Genomic DNA, 19,466 nt, shown 5'->3' with positions numbered 1-19,466 from the left:
TTGGACTTTTGGATCCATAAAGTACGTCAGGGAATGAGCATCCCCTGCTGGCCGGACTAAAAGTACCTCAAGCATCAAACTAGTTTTCCACAAGGGGTATCCCATCCATGTACTGACCAGGCTCAGGCCTGCTTAGCTTTAGTGAGGAACCAGAACCTGGCTAATGCATGCAACAGTTGAATTTGGCTTCTTCATCCTCAATAAAGCTGCTCTAATGGAGGAGTAGCGTATCCTGACAGGCTCAATAAGGCCAGCAGAATGTACTTCCACCTAGTAGGACTTTTGAACCCATAAGTACATGTCAGGGAATGTGCACCCGCTGCTGGCCGGACTAAAACTACCTCCAGCAGCAAACTAGTTTTTCACAAAGGTAGCACAACCTGCCAGGCTCAATAAGGCCGGCAGGATGCGCTACCAACTCAATAAATGAGCTTAAATTCAGTAAACTAGTTTTATTACAAAGGTAGCGCATCCTGACAGGCTCAATAAGGCCAACAGAATAAGCTACCACTTCAATAAATGAGGTCAAATTCATACTTAATGTAGGGAATTAATGACCACAGAAAGTCAGAAGTCCAGTTTAATGCCTCATCCAAAGAATGTTCCTATTTACAGGGGGCTCTTTAAGGCTTCATCAAAAAGTGGCTCGCAGTGAGAGGTTGTTTTTGTTATATTTGGACTTTTGGATCCATAAAGTACGTCAGGGAATGAGCACCCCCTGCTGGCCGGACTAAAAGTACCTCCAGCATCAAACTAGTTTTCCACAAGGGGTCTCCCATCCATGTACTGATCAGGCTCAGGTATGCTTAGATTTAGTGAGGAATCAGAATCTGGCTAATGCATGCAACAGTTGAACTTGATTCCTTCACCCTTAATAAAGCTGCTCTAATAGAGGAGTAGCGCATCCTGACAGACTCAATAAGGCCAGCAGAATATACTTCCACCTCGTAGGACTTTTGAACCCATAAGTACATGTCAGGGAATGAGCACCCCCTGCTGGTCGCACTAAAAGTAACTCCAGCAGCGAACTAGTTTTTCACAAAGGTAGCGCATCCTGCCAGGCTCAATAGGGCCGGCAGGATGCGCTACCACCTCAATAAATGAGCTCAAATTCAGTAAACCAGTTTTATTACAAAGGTAGCGCATCCTGACAGGCTCAATACGGCCAACAGAATACCCAACCAGTTCAATAAATGAGGTCAAATTGATAACAATGTAGGTAATTAATGACCACAGAAAGTCAGGAGGCCAGTTTAATGCCTCATCCTTTTTACAGGGGGTGGTTTAAGGTTTCATCAAAAAGTGGCTATTTTTCACAGTCAGAGGTCGTTTTATTATATTGGACTTTTGGATCCATAAAGTACGTCAGGGAATGAGCATCCCCTGCTGGCCGGACTAAAAGTACCTCAAGCATCAAACTAGTTTTCCACAAGGGGTATCCCATCCATGTACTGACCAGGCTCAGGCTTGCTTAGCTTTAGTGAGGAACCAGAACCTGGCTAATGCATGCAACAGTTGAATTTGGCTTCTTCATCCTCAATAAAGCTGCTCTAATGGAGGAGTAGCGTATCCTGACAGGCTCAATAAGGCCAGCAGAATGTACTTCCACCTAGTAGGACTTTTGAACCCATAAGTACATGTCAGGGAATGTGCACCCGCTGCTGGCCGGACTAAAAGTACCTCAAGCGTCAAACTAGTTTTCCACAAGGGGTATCCCATCCATGTACTGACCAGGCTCAGGCCTGCTTAGCTTTAGTGAGGAACCAGAACCTGGCTATTGCATGCAACAGTTGAATCTGGTTTCTTCGTCCTTAATAAAGCTGCTCTAATGGAGGAGTAGCGCATCCTGACAGGCTCAATAAGGCCAGCAGAATGTACTTCCACCTCGTAGGACTTTTGAACCCATAAGTACATGTCAGGGAATGAGAACCCCTGCTGGTCGGACTTAAACTACCTCAAGCAGCGAAGTAGTTTTTCACAAAGGTAGCACAAACTGCCAGGCTCAATAGGGCCGGCAGGATGCGCTACCAACTCAATAAAGGAGCTCAAATTCAGTAAACTAGTTTTATTACAAAGGTAGCGCATCCTGACAGGCTCAATAAGGCAGACAGAATACGCTACCACTTCAATAAATGAGGTCAAATTTATAATGTAGGGAATTAATGACCACAGATAGTAACGAGGCCAGTTTAATGCCTCATCCTTTTTACAGGGGGTGATTTAAGGTTTCATCAAAAAGTGGCTATTTTTCACAGTCAGAGGTCGTTTTATTATATTGGACTTTGGGATCCATAAAGAACATGTCAGGGAATGAGCACCCCCTGCTGGTGGACTGAAAGTACCTCCAGCATCAAACTATTTTTCCACAAGGGGTCTCCTATCCATGTACTGATCAGGCTCAGGCCTGCTTAGATTTAGGAAGGAATCAGAATCTGGCTAATGCATGCAACAGTTGAACTTGATTTCTTCTCCCTTAATAAAGCTGCTCTAATAGAGGAGTAGCGCATCCTGACAGGCTCAATAAGGCCAGCAGAATATACTTCCACCTCGTAGGACTTTTGAACCCATAAGTACATGTCAGGGAATGAGAACCCCTGCTGGTCGGACTTAAACTACCTCAAGCAGCGAAGTAGTTTTTCACAAAGGTAGCGCATCCTGCCAGGCTCAATAGGGCCGGCAGGATGCGCTACCACCTCAATAAATGAGGTCAAATTCAGTAAACTAGTTTTATTACAAAGGTAGCGCATCCTGACACGGCTAATACGGCCAACAGAATACGCTACCAGTTCATTAAATGAGGTCAAATTTATAAATAATGTAGGTAATTAATGACCACAGAAAGTCAGGAGGCCAGTTTAATGCCTCATCCTTTTTACAGGGGGGGGGGGGGGGGGGGGGTTAAGGCTTCATCAAAAAGTGGCTATTTTTCACAGTCAGAGGTCGTTTTATTATATTGGACTTTTGGATCCATAAAGTACGTCAGGGAATGAGCACCCCCTGCTGGCCGGACTAAAACTACCTCCAACAGCAAACTATTTTTTCACAAAGGTAGCGCATCGTGCCAGGCTCAATAGGTCCGGCAGAATGCGCTACCACCTCGAAAAATGAGGTCAAATTCAGTAAACTAGTTTTATTTCAAAGTTAGCACATCCTGACACGCTCAATACGGCCAACAGAATACACTACCACTTCAATAAATGAGGTCAAATTTATAATGTAGGGAATTAATGACCACAGAAAGTAAGGAGGCCAGTTTAATGCCTCATCCAAAGAATGTTCCTTTTTACAGGGGGCTCTTTAAGGCTACATCAAAAGTGGCTCGCAGTCAGAGGTCGTTTTTGTTATATTTGGACTTTTGGATTAATAAAGTACATGTCAGGGAATCAGCACCCCACCCCACAAGTAAGGAGGCCAGTTTAATGCCTCATCCTTTTTACAGGGGGTGGTTTAAGGTTTCATCAAAAAGTGGCTATTTTTCACAGTCAGAGGTCGTTTTATTATATTGGACTTTTGGATCCATAAAGTACGTCAGGGAATGAGCATCCCCTGCTGGCCGGACTAAAAGTACCTCAAGCATCAAACTAGTTTTCCACAAGGGGTATCCCATCCATGTACTGACCAGGCTCAGGCCTGCTTAGCTTTAGTGAGGAACCAGAACCTGGCTAATGCATGCAACAGTTGAATTTGGCTTCTTCATCCTCAATAAAGCTGCTCTAATGGAGGAGTAGCGTATGCTGACAGGCTCAATAAGGCCAGCAGAATGTACTTCCACCTAGTAGGACTTTTGAACCCATAAGTACATGTCAGGGAATGTGCACCCGCTGCTGGCCGGACTAAAACTACCTCCAGCAGCAAACTAGTTTTTCACAAAGGTAGCACAACCTGCCAGGCTCAATAAGGCCGGCCGGATGCGCTTCCAACTCAATAAATGAGCTTAAATTCAGTAAACTAATTTTATTACAAAGGTAGCGCATCCTGACAGGCTCAATAAGGCCAACAGAATAAGCTACCACTTCAATAAATGAGATCAAATTCATACTTAATGTAGGGAATTAATGACCACAGAAAGTCAGAAGTCCAGTTTAATGCCTCATCCAAAGAATGTTCCTATTTACAGGGGGCTCTTTAAGGCTTCATCAAAAAGTGGCTCGCAGTCAGAGGTTGTTTTTGTTATATTTGGACTTTTGGATCCATAAAGTACGTCAGGGAATGAGCACCCCCTGCTGGCCGGACTAAAAGTACCTCCAGCATCAAACTAGTTTTCCACAAGGGGTCTCCCATCCATGTACTGATCAGGCTCAGGTATGCTTAGATTTAGTGAGGAATCAGAATCTGGCTAATGCATGCAACAGTTGAACTTGATTCCTTCACCCTTAATAAAGCTGCTCTAATAGAGGAGTAGCGCATCCTGACAGACTCAATAAGGCCAGCAGAATATACTTCCACCTCGTAGGACTTTTGAACCCATAAGTACATGTCAGGGAATGAGCACCCCCTGCTGGTCGCACTAAAACTAACTCCAGCAGCGAACTAGTTTTTCACAAAGGTAGCGCATCCTGCCAGGCTCAATAGGGCCGGCAGGATGCGCTACCACCTCAATAAATGAGCTCAAATTCAGTAAACCAGTTTTATTACAAAGGTAGCGCATCCTGACAGGCTCAATACAGCCAACAGAATACCCAACCAGTTCAATAAATGAGGTCAAATTGATAACAATGTAGGTAATTAATGACCACAGAAAGTCAGGAGGCCAGTTTAATGCCTCATCCTTTTTACAGGGGGTGGTTTAAGGTGTCATCAAAAAGTGGCTATTTTTCACAGTCAGAGGTCGTTTTATTATATTGGACTTTTGGATCCATAAAGTACATGTCAGGGAATGAGCACCCCCTGCTGGCCGGACTAAAACTACCTCCAGCAGCAAACTAGTTTTCACAAAGGTAGCACAACCTGCCAGGCTCAATAGGGCTGGCAGGATGCGCTACCAACTCAATAAATGAGCTCAAATTCATTAAACTAGTTTCATTACAAAGGTAGCGCATCCCGACAGGCTAAATAAGGCCAACAGAATACGCTACCACTTCAATAAATTAGGTTAAATTCATAATTAATGTAGGGAATTAATGACCACAGAAAGTCAGATGTCCAGTTTAATGCTTCATCCAAAGAATGTTCCTTTTTACAGGGGGCGGTTTAAGTCTTCATCAAAAAGTTGCTATTTTTCACAGTCAGAGGTCGTTTTATCATATTGGACTTTTGGATCCATAAAGTACGTCAGGGAATGAGCACCCACTGCTGGCCGGACTAAAAGTACCTCCAGCAGCGAACTAGTTTTTCACAAAGGTAGCGCATCCTGCCAGGCTCAATAGGGCCGGCAGGATGCGCTACCAACTCAATAAATGAGCTCAAATTCAGTAAACTAGTATTATTTCAAAGTTAGCACATCCTGACAGGCTCAATACGGCCAACAGAATACGCTACCGCTTCAATAAATGAGGTCAAATTCATACTTAATGTAGGGAATTAATGACCACAGAAAGTCAGGAGGCCAGTTTAATGCCTCATCCAAAGAATGTTCCTTTTTACAGGGGGCTCTTTAAGGCTTCATCAAAAAGTGGCTCGCAGTCAGAGGTCGTTTTTGTTACATTTGGACTTTTGGATCCATAAAGTACGTCAGGGAATGAGCACCCCCTGCTGGCCGGACTAAAAGTACCTCCAGCATCAAACTAGTTTTCCACAAGGGGTCTCCCATCCATGTACTGATCAGGCCTGCTTAGATTTAGTGAGGAATCAGAATCTGGCTAATGCATGCAACAGTTGCACTTAATTCTCCCCCTCTTAATAAAGCTGCTCTAATAGAGGAGTAGCACATCCTGACAGGCTCAATAAGGCCAGCAGAATATACTTCCACCTCGTAGGACTTTTGAACCCATAAGTACATGTCAGGGAATGAGAACCCCCTGCTGGTCGGACTTAAACTACCTCCAGCAGCGAACTAGTTTTTCACAAAGTTAGCGCATCCTGCCAGGCTCAATAGGGCCGGCAGGATGCGCTACCACCTCAATACAATAAATGAGGTCAAATTCAGTAAACTAGTTTTATTACAAAGGTAGCGCATCCTGACAGGCTCAATACGGCCAACAGAATACGCAACCAGTTCAATAATTGAGGTCAAATTTATAAATAATGTAGGTAATTAATGACCACAGAAAGTCAGGAGGCCAGTTTAATGCCTCATCCAAAGAACGTTCCTTTTTACAGGGGGCGGTTTAAGGCTTCATCAAAAAGTGGCTATTTTTCACAGTCAGAGGTCGTTTTTGTTATATTTGGACTTTTGGATCTATAAAGTACGTCAGGGAATGAGCACCCCCTGCTGGTCGGACTTAAACTACCTCCAGCAGCGAACTAGTTTTTCACAATAGGGCCGGCAGGATGCGCTACCAACTCAATAAATGAGCTCAAATTCAGTAAACTAGTTTTATTACAAAGGTAGCGCATCCTGACAGGCAAAATAAGGCCAACAGAATACGCTACCACTTCAATAAATTGGGTTAAATTCATAATTAATGTAGGGAATTAATGACCACAGAAAGTCAGATGTCCAGTTTAATGCTTCATCCAAAGAATGTTCCTTTTTACAGGGGGCGGTTTAAGTCTTCATCAAAAAGTTGCTATTTTTCACAGTCAGAGGTCGTTTTATTATATTGGACTTTTGGATCCATAAAGTACGTCAGGGAATGAGCACCCCCTGCTGGCCGGACTAAAAGTACCTCCAGCAGCAAACTAGTTTTTCACAAAGGTAGCACAACCTGCCAGGCTCAATAGGGCCGGCAGGATGCGCTACCACTTCAATAAATGAGGTCAAATTTATAATGTAGGGAATTAATGACCACAGATAGTAACGAGGCCAGTTTAATGCCTCATCCAAAGAATGTTCCTTTTTACAGGGGGTGGTTTAAGGTTTCATCAAAAAGTGGCTATTTTTCACAGTCAGAGGTCATTTTATTATATTGGACTTTGGGATCCATAAAGAACATGTCAGGGAATGAGCACCCCCTGCTGGCGGACTAAAAGTACCTCCAGCATCAAACTATTTTTCCACAAGGGGTCTCCCATCCATGTACTGATCAGGCTCAAGCCTGCTTAGATTTAGGGAGGAACCAGAATCTGGCTAATGCATGCAACAGTTGAACATGATTTCTTCCCCCTTAATAAAGCTGCTCTAATAGAGGAGTAGCGCATCCTGACAGGCTCAATAAGGCCAGCAGAATATACTTCCACCTCGTAGGACTTTTGAACCCATAAGTACATGTCAGGGAATGAGAACCCCCTGCTGGTCGGACTTAAACTACCTCCAGCAGCGAACTAGTTTTTCACAAAGTTAGCGCATCCTGCCAGGCTCAATAGGGCCGGCAGGATGCGCTACCACCTCAATACAATAAATGAGGTCAAATTCAGTAAACTAGTTTTATTACAAAGGTAGCGCATCCTGACAGGCTCAATACGGCCAACAGAATACGCAACCAGTTCAATAATTGAGGTCAAATTTATAAATAATGTAGGTAATTAATGACCACAGAAAGTCAGGAGGCCAGTTTAATGCCTCATCCAAAGAACGTTCCTTTTTACAGGGGGCGGTTTAAGGCTTCATCAAAAAGTGGCTATTTTTCACAGTCAGAGGTCGTTTTTGTTATATTTGGACTTTTGGATCTATAAAGTACGTCAGGGAATGAGCACCCCCTGCTGGTCGGACTTAAACTACCTCCAGCAGCGAACTAGTTTTTCACAATAGGGCCGGCAGGATGCGCTACCAACTCAATAAATGAGCTCAAATTCAGTAAACTAGTTTTATTACAAAGGTAGCGCATCCTGACAGGCAAAATAAGGCCAACAGAATACGCTACCACTTCAATAAATTGGGTTAAATTCATAATTAATGTAGGGAATTAATGACCACAGAAAGTCAGATGTCCAGTTTAATGCTTCATCCAAAGAATGTTCCTTTTTACAGGGGGCGGTTTAAGTCTTCATCAAAAAGTTGCTATTTTTCACAGTCAGAGGTCGTTTTATTATATTGGACTTTTGGATCCATAAAGTACGTCAGGGAATGAGCACCCCCTGCTGGCCGGACTAAAAGTACCTCCAGCAGCAAACTAGTTTTTCACAAAGGTAGCACAACCTGCCAGGCTCAATAGGGCCGGCAGGATGCGCTACCACTTCAATAAATGAGGTCAAATTTATAATGTAGGGAATTAATGACCACAGATAGTAACGAGGCCAGTTTAATGCCTCATCCAAAGAATGTTCCTTTTTACAGGGGGTGGTTTAAGGTTTCATCAAAAAGTGGCTATTTTTCACAGTCAGAGGTCATTTTATTATATTGGACTTTGGGATCCATAAAGAACATGTCAGGGAATGAGCACCCCCTGCTGGCGGACTAAAAGTACCTCCAGCATCAAACTATTTTTCCACAAGGGGTCTCCCATCCATGTACTGATCAGGCTCAAGCCTGCTTAGATTTAGGGAGGAACCAGAATCTGGCTAATGCATGCAACAGTTGAACATGATTTCTTCCCCCTTAATAAAGCTGCTCTAATAGAGGAGTAGCGCATCCTGACAGGCTCAATAAGGCCAGCAGAATATACTTCCACCTCGTAGGACTTTTGAACCCATAAGTACATGTCAGGGAATGAGAACCCCTGCTGGTCGGACTTAAACTACCTCCAGCAGCGAACTAGTTTTTCACAATAGGGCCGGCAGGATGCGCTACCACCTCAATAAATGAGCTCAAATTCAGTAAACTAGTTTTATTACAAAGGTAGCGCATCCTGACAGGCTCAATACGGCCAACAGAATACGCAACCAGTTCAATAAATGAGGTCAAATTTATAAATAATGTAGGTAATTAATGACCACAGAAAGTCAGGAGGCCAGTTTAATGCTTCATCCAAAGAATGTTCCTTTTTACAGGGGGCGGTTTAAGTCTTCATCAAAAAGTTGCTATTTTTCACAGTCAGAGGTCGTTCTATTATATTGGACTTTTGGATCCATAAAGTACGTCAGGGAATGAGCACCCCCTGCTGGCCGGACTAAAAGTACCTCCAGCAGCAAACTAGTTTTTCACAAAGGTAGCACAAACTGCCAGGCTCAATAGGGCCGGCAGGATGCGCTACCAACTCAATAAAGGAGCTCAAATTCAGTAAACTAGTTTTATTACAAAGGTAGCGCATCCTGACAGGCTCAATAAGGCAGACAGAATACGCTACCACTTCAATAAATGAGGTCAAATTTATAATGTAGGGAATTAATGACCACAGATAGTAACGAGGCCAGTTTAATGCCTCATCCAAAGAATGTTCCTATTTACAGGGGGCTCTTTAAGGCTTCATCAAAAAGTGGCTCGCAGTCAGAGGTCGTTTTTGTTACATTTGGACTTTTAGATCCATAAAGTACGTCAGGGAATGAGCACCCCCTGCTGGCCGGACTAAAAGTACCTACAGCATCAAACTAGTTTTCCACAAGGGGTCTCCCATCCATGTACTGATCAGGCCTGCTTAGATTTAGTGAGGAATCAGAATCTGGCTAATGCATGCAACAGTTGAACTTAATTCTTCCCCCCTTAATAAAGCTGCTCTAATAGAGGAGTAGCGCATCCTGACAGGCTCAATAAGGCCAGCAGAATATACTTCCACCTCGTAGGACTTTTGAACCCATAAGTACATGTCAGGGAATGAGAACCCCCTGCTGGTCGGACTTAAACTACCTCCAGCAGCGAACTAGTTTTTCACAAAGGTAGCGCATCCTGCCAGGCTCAATAGGGCCGGCAGGATGCCCTACCACCTCAATAAATGAGGTCAAATTCAGTAAACTAGTTTTATTACAAAGGTAGCGCATCCTGACACGGCTAATACGGCCAACAGAATACGCTACCAGTTCATTAAATGAGGTCAAATTTATAAATAACGTATGGAATTAATGACCACAGAAAGTCAGGAGGTCAGTTTAATGCCTCATCCTTTTTACAGGGGGTGGTTTAAGGTTTCATCAAAAAGTGGCTATTTTTCACAGTCAGAGGTCGTTTTATTATATTGGACTTTTGGATCTATAAAGTACATGTCAGGGAATGAGTACCCCCTGCTGGCCGGACTAAAAGTACCTCAAGCATGAAACAAGTTTTCCACATGGGGGTATCCCATCCATGTACTGACCAGGCTCAGGCCTGCTTCGCTTTAGTGAGGAACCAGAATCTAGCCAATGCATGCAACAGTTGAATTTGGTTTCTTCATCGTTAATAAAGCTGATCTAATAGAGGAATAGCGCATCCTGACAGGCTCAATAATGCCAGCAGAATGTACTTCCACCTCATAGGTCTTTTGAACCCATAAGTACATGTCAGGGACTGAGCACCCCCTGCTGGCCGGACTAAAACTACCTCCAGCAGCGAACTTGCTTTTCACAAAGGTAGCGCATCCTGCAAGGCTCAATAGGGCCGGCAGGATGCCCTACCACCTCAATAAATGAGGTCAAATTCAGTAAACTAGTTTTATTACAAAGGTTGCGCATCCTGACACGGCTAATACGGCCAACAGAATACGCTACCAGTTCATTAAATGAGGTCAAATTTATAAATAACGTAGGGAATTAATGACCACAGAAAGTCAGGAGGCCAGTTTAATGCCTCATCCTTTTTACAGGGGGTGGTTTAAGGTTTCATCAAAAAGTGGCTATTTTTCACAGTCAGAGGTCGTTTTATTATATTGGACTTTGGGATCCATAAAGAACATGTCAGGGAATGAGCACCCCCTGCTGGTGGACTGAAAGTACCTCCAGCATCAAACTATTTTTCCACAAGGGGTCTCCTATCCATGTACTGATCAGGCTCAGGCCTGCTTAGATTTAGGAAGGAATCAGAATCTGGCTAATGCATGCAACAGTTGAACTTGATTTCTTCTCCCTTAATAAAGCTGCTCTAATAGAGGAGTAGCGCATCCTGACAGGCTCAATAAGGCCAGCAGAATATACTTCCACCTCGTAGGACTTTTGAACCCATAAGTACATGTCAGGGAATGAGAACCCCTGCTGGTCGGACTTAAACTACCTCAAGCAGCGAAGTAGTTTTTCACAAAGGTAGCGCATCCTGCCAGGCTCAATAGGGCCGGCAGGATGCGCTACCACCTCAATAAATGAGGTCAAATTCAGTAAACTAGTTTTATTACAAAGGTAGCGCATCCTGACACGGCTAATACGGCCAACAGAATACGCTACCAGTTCATTAAATGAGGTCAAATTTATAAATAATGTAGGTAATTAATGACCACAGAAAGTCAGGAGGCCAGTTTAATGCCTCATCCTTTTTACAGGGGGGTTAAGGCTTCATCAAAAAGTGGCTATTTTTCACAGTCAGAGGTCATTTTATTATATTGGACTTTTGGATCCATAAAGTACGTCAGGGAATGAGCACCCCCTGCTGGCCGGACTAAAACTACCTCCAACAGCAAACTATTTTTTCACAAAGGTAGCGCATCGTGCCAGGCTCAATAGGTCCGGCAGAATGCGCTACCACCTCGAAAAATGAGGTCAAATTCAGTAAACTAGTTTTATTTCAAAGTTAGCACATCCTGACACGCTCAATACGGCCAACAGAATACACTACCACTTCAATAAATGAGGTCAAATTTATAATGTAGGGAATTAATGACCACAGAAAGTAAGGAGGCCAGTTTAATGCCTCATCCAAAGAATGTTCCTTTTTACAGGGGGCTCTTTAAGGCTTCATCAAAAGTGGCTCGCAGTCAGAGGTCGTTTTTGTTATATTTGGACTTTTGGATTAATAAAGTACATGTCAGGGAATGAGCACCCCACCCCACAAGTCAGGAGGCCAGTTTAATGCCTCATCCTTTTTACAGGGGGTGGTTTAAGGTTTCATCAAAAAGTGGCTATTTTTCACAGTCAGAGGTCGTTTTATTATATTGGACTTTTGGATCCATAAAGTACGTCAGGGAATGAGCATCCCCTGCTGGCCGGACTAAAAGTACCTCAAGCATCAAACTAGTTTTCCACAAGGGGTATCCCATCCATGTACTGACCAGGCTCAGGCCTGCTTAGCTTTAGTGAGGAACCAGAACCTGGCTAATGCATGCAACAGTTGAATTTGGCTTCTTCATCCTCAATAAAGCTGCTCTAATGGAGGAGTAGCGTATCCTGACAGGCTCAATAAGGCCAGCAGAATGTACTTCCACCTAGTAGGACTTTTGAACCCATAAGTACATGTCAGGGAATGTGCACCCGCTGCTGGCCGGACTAAAACTACCTCCAGCAGCAAACTAGTTTTTCACAAAGGTAGCACAACCTGCCAGGCTCAATAAGGCCGGCAGGATGCGCTACCAACTCAATAAATGAGCTTAAATTCAGTAAACTAGTTTTATTACAAAGGTAGCGCATCCTGACAGGCTCAATAAGGCCAACAGAATAAGCTACCACTTCAATAAATGAGGTCAAATTCATACTTAATGTAGGGAATTAATGACCACAGAAAGTCAGAAGTCCAGTTTAATGCCTCATCCAAAGAATGTTCCTATTTACAGGGGGCTCTTTAAGGCTTCATCAAAAAGTGGCTCGCAGTGAGAGGTTGTTTTTGTTATATTTGGACTTTTGGATCCATAAAGTACGTCAGGGAATGAGCACCCCCTGCTGGCCGGACTAAAAGTACCTCCAGCATCAAACTAGTTTTCCACAAGGGGTCTCCCATCCATGTACTGATCAGGCTCAGGTATGCTTAGATTTAGTGAGGAATCAGAATCTGGCTAATGCATGCAACAGTTGAGCTTGATTCCTTCACCCTTAATAAAGCTGCTCTAATAGAGGAGTAGCGCATCCTGACAGACTCAATAAGGCCAGCAGAATATACTTCCACCTCGTAGGACTTTTGAACCCATAAGTACATGTCAGGGAATGAGCACCCCCTGCTGGTCGCACTAAAAGTAACTCCAGCAGCGAACTAGTTTTTCACAAAGGTAGCGCATCCTGCCAGGCTCAATAGGGCCGGCAGGATGCGCTACCACCTCAATAAATGAGGTCAAATTCAGTAAACTAGTTTTATTACAAAGGTAGCGCATCCTGACACGGCTAATACGGCCAACAGAATACGCTACCAGTTCATTAAATGAGGTCAAATTTATAAATAATGTAGGTAATTAATGACCACAGAAAGTCAGGAGGCCAGTTTAATGCCTCATCCTTTTTACAGGGGGGGGGGGGGGGTTAAGGCTTCATCAAAAAGTGGCTATTTTTCACAGTCAGAGGTCGTTTTATTATATTGGACTTTTGGATCCATAAAGTACGTCAGGGAATGAGCACCCCCTGCTGGCCGGACTAAAACTACCTCCAACAGCAAACTATTTTTTCACAAAGGTGGCGCATCGTGCCAGGCTCAATAGGTCCGGCAGAATGCGCTACCACCTCGAAAAATGAGGTCAAATTCAGTAAACTAGTTTTATTTCAAAGTTAGCACATCCTGACACGCTCAATACGGCCAACAGAATACACTACCACTTCAATAAATGAGGTCAAATTTATAATGTAGGGAATTAATGACCACAGAAAGTAAGGAGGCCAGTTTAATGCCTCATCCAAAGAATGTTCCTTTTTACAGGGGGCTCTTTAAGGCTACATCAAAAGTGGCTCGCAGTCAGAGGTCGTTTTTGTTATATTTGGACTTTTGGATTAATAAAGTACATGTCAGGGAATGAGCACCCCACCCCACAAGTAAGGAGGCCAGTTTAATGCCTCATCCTTTTTACAGGGGGTGGTTTAAGGTTTCATCAAAAAGTGGCTATTTTTCACAGTCAGAGGTCGTTTTATTATATTGGACTTTTGGATCCATAAAGTACGTCAGGGAATGAGCATCCCCTGCTGGCCGGACTAAAAGTACCTCAAGCATCAAACTAGTTTTCCACAAGGGGTATCCCATCCATGTACTGACCAGGCTCAGGCCTGCTTAGCTTTAGTGAGGAACCAGAACCTGGCTAATGCATGCAACAGTTGAATTTGGCTTCTTCATCCTCAATAAAGCTGCTCTAATGGAGGAGTAGCGTATGCTGACAGGCTCAATAAGGCCAGCAGAATGTACTTCCACCTAGTAGGACTTTTGAACCCATAAGTACATGTCAGGGAATGTGCACCCGCTGCTGGCCGGACTAAAACTACCTCCAGCAGCAAACTAGTTTTTCACAAAGGTAGCACAACCTGCCAGGCTCAATAAGGCCGGCCGGATGCGCTTCCAACTCAATAAATGAGCTTAAATTCAGTAAACTAATTTTATTACAAAGGTAGCGCATCCTGACAGGCTCAATAAGGCCAACAGAATAAGCTACCACTTCAATAAATGAGATCAAATTCATACTTAATGTAGGGAATTAATGACCACAGAAAGTCAGAAGTCCAGTTTAATGCCTCATCCAAAGAATGTTCCTATTTACAGGGGGCTCTTTAAGGCTTCATCAAAAAGTGGCTCGCAGTCAGAGGTTGTTTTTGTTATATTTGGACTTTTGGATCCATAAAGTACGTCAGGGAATGAGCACCCCCTGCTGGCCGGACTAAAAGTACCTCCAGCATCAAACTAGTTTTCCACAAGGGGTCTCCCATCCATGTACTGATCAGGCTCAGGTATGCTTAGATTTAGTGAGGAATCAGAATCTGGCTAATGCATGCAACAGTTGAACTTGATTCCTTCACCCTTAATAAAGCTGCTCTAATGGAGGAGTAGCGCATCCTGACAGGCTCAATAAGGCCAGCAGAATGTACTTCCACCTCGTAGGACTTTTGAACCCATAAGTACATGTCAGGGAATGAGAACCCCTGCTGGTCGGACTTAAACTACCTCAAGCAGCGAAGTAGTTTTTCACAAAGGTAGCACAAACTGCCAGGCTCAATAGGGCCGGCAGGATGCGCTACCAACTCAATAAAGGAGCTCAAATTCAGTAAACTAGTTTTATTACAAAGGTAGCGCATCCTGACAGGCTCAATAAGGCAGACAGAATACGCTACCACTTCAATAAATGAGGTCAAATTTATAATGTAGGGAATTAATGACCACAGATAGTAACGAGGCCAGTTTAATGCCTCATCCTTTTTACAGGGGGTGATTTAAGGTTTCATCAAAAAGTGGCTATTTTTCACAGTCAGAGGTCGTTTTATTATATTGGACTTTGGGATCCATAAAGAACATGTCAGGGAATGAGCACCCCCTGCTGGTGGACTGAAAGTACCTCCAGCATCAAACTATTTTTCCACAAGGGGTCTCCTATCCATGTACTGATCAGGCTCAGGCCTGCTTAGATTTAGGAAGGAATCAGAATCTGGCTAATGCATGCAACAGTTGAACTTGATTTCTTCTCCCTTAATAAAGCTGCTCTAATAGAGGAGTAGCGCATCCTGACAGGCTCAATAAGGCCAGCAGAATATACTTCCACCTCGTAGGACTTTTGAACCCATAAGTACATGTCAGGGAATGAGAACCCCTGCTGGTCGGACTTAAACTACCTCAAGCAGCGAAGTAGTTTTTCACAAAGGTAGCGCATCCTGCCAGGCTCAATAGGGCCGGCAGGATGCGCTACCACCTCAATAAATGAGGTCAAATTCAGTAAACTAGTTTTATTACAAAGGTAGCGCATCCTGACACGGCTAATACGGCCAACAGAATACGCTACCAGTTCATTAAATGAGGTCAAATTTATAAATAATGTAGGTAATTAATGACCACAGAAAGTCAGGAGGCCAGTTTAATGCCTCATCCTTTTTACAGGGGGGGGGGGGGGGGGGGGGGTTAAGGCTTCATCAAAAAGTGGCTATTTTTCACAGTCAGAGGTCGTTTTATTATATTGGACTTTTGGATCCATAAAGTACGTCAGGGAATGAGCACCCCCTGCTGGCCGGACTAAAACTACCTCCAACAGCAAACTATTTTTTCACAAAGGTAGCGCATCGTGCCAGGCTCAATAGGTCCGGCAGAATGCGCTACCACCTCGAAAAATGAGGTCAAATTCAGTAAACTAGTTTTATTTCAAAGTTAGCACATCCTGACACGCTCAATACGGCCAACAGAATACACTACCACTTCAATAAATGAGGTCAAATTTATAATGTAGGGAATTAATGACCACAGAAAGTAAGGAGGCCAGTTTAATGCCTCATCCAAAGAATGTTCCTTTTTACAGGGGGCTCTTTAAGGCTACATCAAAAGTGGCTCGCAGTCAGAGGTCGTTTTTGTTATATTTGGACTTTTGGATTAATAAAGTACATGTCAGGGAATCAGCACCCCACCCCACAAGTAAGGAGGCCAGTTTAATGCCTCATCCTTTTTACAGGGGGTGGTTTAAGGTTTCATCAAAAAGTGGCTATTTTTCACAGTCAGAGGTCGTTTTATTATATTGGACTTTTGGATCCATAAAGTACGTCAGGGAATGAGCATCCCCTGCTGGCCGGACTAAAAGTACCTCAAGCATCAAACTAGTTTTCCACAAGGGGTATCCCATCCATGTACTGACCAGGCTCAGGCCTGCTTAGCTTTAGTGAGGAACCAGAACCTGGCTAATGCATGCAACAGTTGAATTTGGCTTCTTCATCCTCAATAAAGCTGCTCTAATGGAGGAGTAGCGTATGCTGACAGGCTCAATAAGGCCAGCAGAATGTACTTCCACCTAGTAGGACTTTTGAACCCATAAGTACATGTCAGGGAATGTGCACCCGCTGCTGGCCGGACTAAAACTACCTCCAGCAGCAAACTAGTTTTTCACAAAGGTAGCACAACCTGCCAGGCTCAATAAGGCCGGCCGGATGCGCTTCCAACTCAATAAATGAGCTTAAATTCAGTAAACTAATTTTATTACAAAGGTAGCGCATCCTGACAGGCTCAATAAGGCCAACAGAATAAGCTACCACTTCAATAAATGAGATCAAATTCATACTTAATGTAGGGAATTAATGACCACAGAAAGTCAGAAGTCCAGTTTAATGCCTCATCCAAAGAATGTTCCTATTTACAGGGGGCTCTTTAAGGCTTCATCAAAAAGTGGCTCGCAGTCAGAGGTTGTTTTTGTTATATTTGGACTTTTGGATCCATAAAGTACGTCAGGGAATGAGCACCCCCTGCTGGCCGGACTAAAAGTACCTCCAGCATCAAACTAGTTTTCCACAAGGGGTCTCCCATCCATGTACTGATCAGGCTCAGGTATGCTTAGATTTAGTGAGGAATCAGAATCTGGCTAATGCATGCAACAGTTGAACTTGATTCCTTCACCCTTAATAAAGCTGCTCTAATAGAGGAGTAGCGCATCCTGACAGACTCAATAAGGCCAGCAGAATATACTTCCACCTCGTAGGACTTTTGAACCCATAAGTACATGTCAGGGAATGAGCACCCCCTGCTGGTCGCACTAAAACTAACTCCAGCAGCGAACTAGTTTTTCACAAAGGTAGCGCATCCTGCCAGGCTCAATAGGGCCGGCAGGATGCGCTACCACCTCAATAAATGAGCTCAAATTCAGTAAACCAGTTTTATTACAAAGGTAGCGCATCCTGACAGGCTCAATACAGCCAACAGAATACCCAACCAGTTCAATAAATGAGGTCAAATTGATAACAATGTAGGTAATTAATGACCACAGAAAGTCAGGAGGCCAGTTTAATGCCTCATCCTTTTTACAGGGGGTGGTTTAAGGTGTCATCAAAAAGTGGCTATTTTTCACAGTCAGAGGTCGTTTTATTATATTGGACTTTTGGATCCATAAAGTACATGTCAGGGAATGAGCACCCCCTGCTGGCCGGACTAAAACTACCTCCAGCAGCAAACTAGTTTTCACAAAGGTAGCACAACCTGCCAGGCTCAATAGGGCTGGCAGGATGCGCTACCAACTCAATAAATGAGCTCAAATTCATTAAACTAGTTTCATTACAAAGGTAGCGCATCCCGACAGGCTAAATAAGGCCAACAGAATACGCTACCACTTCAATAAATTAGGTTAAATTCATAATTAATGTAGGGAATTAATGACCACAGAAAGTCAGATGTCCAGTTTAATGCTTCATCCAAAGAATGTTCCTTTTTACAGGGGGCGGTTTAAGTCTTCATCAAAAAGTTGCTATTTTTCACAGTCAGAGGTCGTTTTATCATATTGGACTTTTGGATCCATAAAGTACGTCAGGGAATGAGCACCCACTGCTGGCCGGACTAAAAGTACCTCCAGCAGCGAACTAGTTTTTCACAAAGGTAGCGCATCCTGCCAGGCTCAATAGGGCCGGCAGGATGCGCTACCAACTCAATAAATGAGCTCAAATTCAGTAAACTAGTATTATTTCAAAGTTAGCACATCCTGACAGGCTCAATACGGCCAACAGAATACGCTACCGCTTCAATAAATGAGGTCAAATTCATACTTAATGTAGGGAATTAATGACCACAGAAAGTCAGGAGGCCAGTTTAATGCCTCATCCAAAGAATGTTCCTTTTTACAGGGGGCTCTTTAAGGCTTCATCAAAAAGTGGCTCGCAGTCAGAGGTCGTTTTTGTTACATTTGGACTTTTGGATCCATAAAGTACGTCAGGGAATGAGCACCCCCTGCTGGCCGGACTAAAAGTACCTCCAGCATCAAACTAGTTTTCCACAAGGGGTCTCCCATCCATGTACTGATCAGGCCTGCTTAGATTTAGTGAGGAATCAGAATCTGGCTAATGCATGCAACAGTTGCACTTAATTCTCCCCCTCTTAATAAAGCTGCTCTAATAGAGGAGTAGCACATCCTGACAGGCTCAATAAGGCCAGCAGAATATACTTCCACCTCGTAGGACTTTTGAACCCATAAGTACATGTCAGGGAATGAGAACCCCCTGCTGGTCGGACTTAAACTACCTCCAGCAGCGAACTAGTTTTTCACAAAGTTAGCGCATCCTGCCAGGCTCAATAGGGCCGGCAGGATGCGCTACCACCTCAATACAATAAATGAGGTCAAATTCAGTAAACTAGTTTTATTACAAAGGTAGCGCATCCTGACAGGCTCAATACGGCCAACAGAATACGCAACCAGTTCAATAATTGAGGTCAAATTTATAAATAATGTAGGTAATTAATGACCACAGAAAGTCAGGAGGCCAGTTTAATGCCTCATCCAAAGAACGTTCCTTTTTACAGGGGGCGGTTTAAGGCTTCATCAAAAAGTGGCTATTTTTCACAGTCAGAGGTCGTTTTTGTTATATTTGGACTTTTGGATCTATAAAGTACGTCAGGGAATGAGCACCCCCTGCTGGTCGGACTTAAACTACCTCCAGCAGCGAACTAGTTTTTCACAATAGGGCCGGCAGGATGCGCTACCAACTCAATAAATGAGCTCAAATTCAGTAAACTAGTTTTATTACAAAGGTAGCGCATCCTGACAGGCAAAATAAGGCCAACAGAATACGCTACCACTTCAATAAAT

The sequence above is a fragment of the Garra rufa genome, chromosome 18 (assembly GCF_049309525.1).
Source record: "Garra rufa chromosome 18, GarRuf1.0, whole genome shotgun sequence".
In the NCBI taxonomy this organism is placed as follows: domain Eukaryota; kingdom Metazoa; phylum Chordata; class Actinopteri; order Cypriniformes; family Cyprinidae; genus Garra; species Garra rufa.
This window is presented reverse-complemented; position numbering follows the sequence as displayed.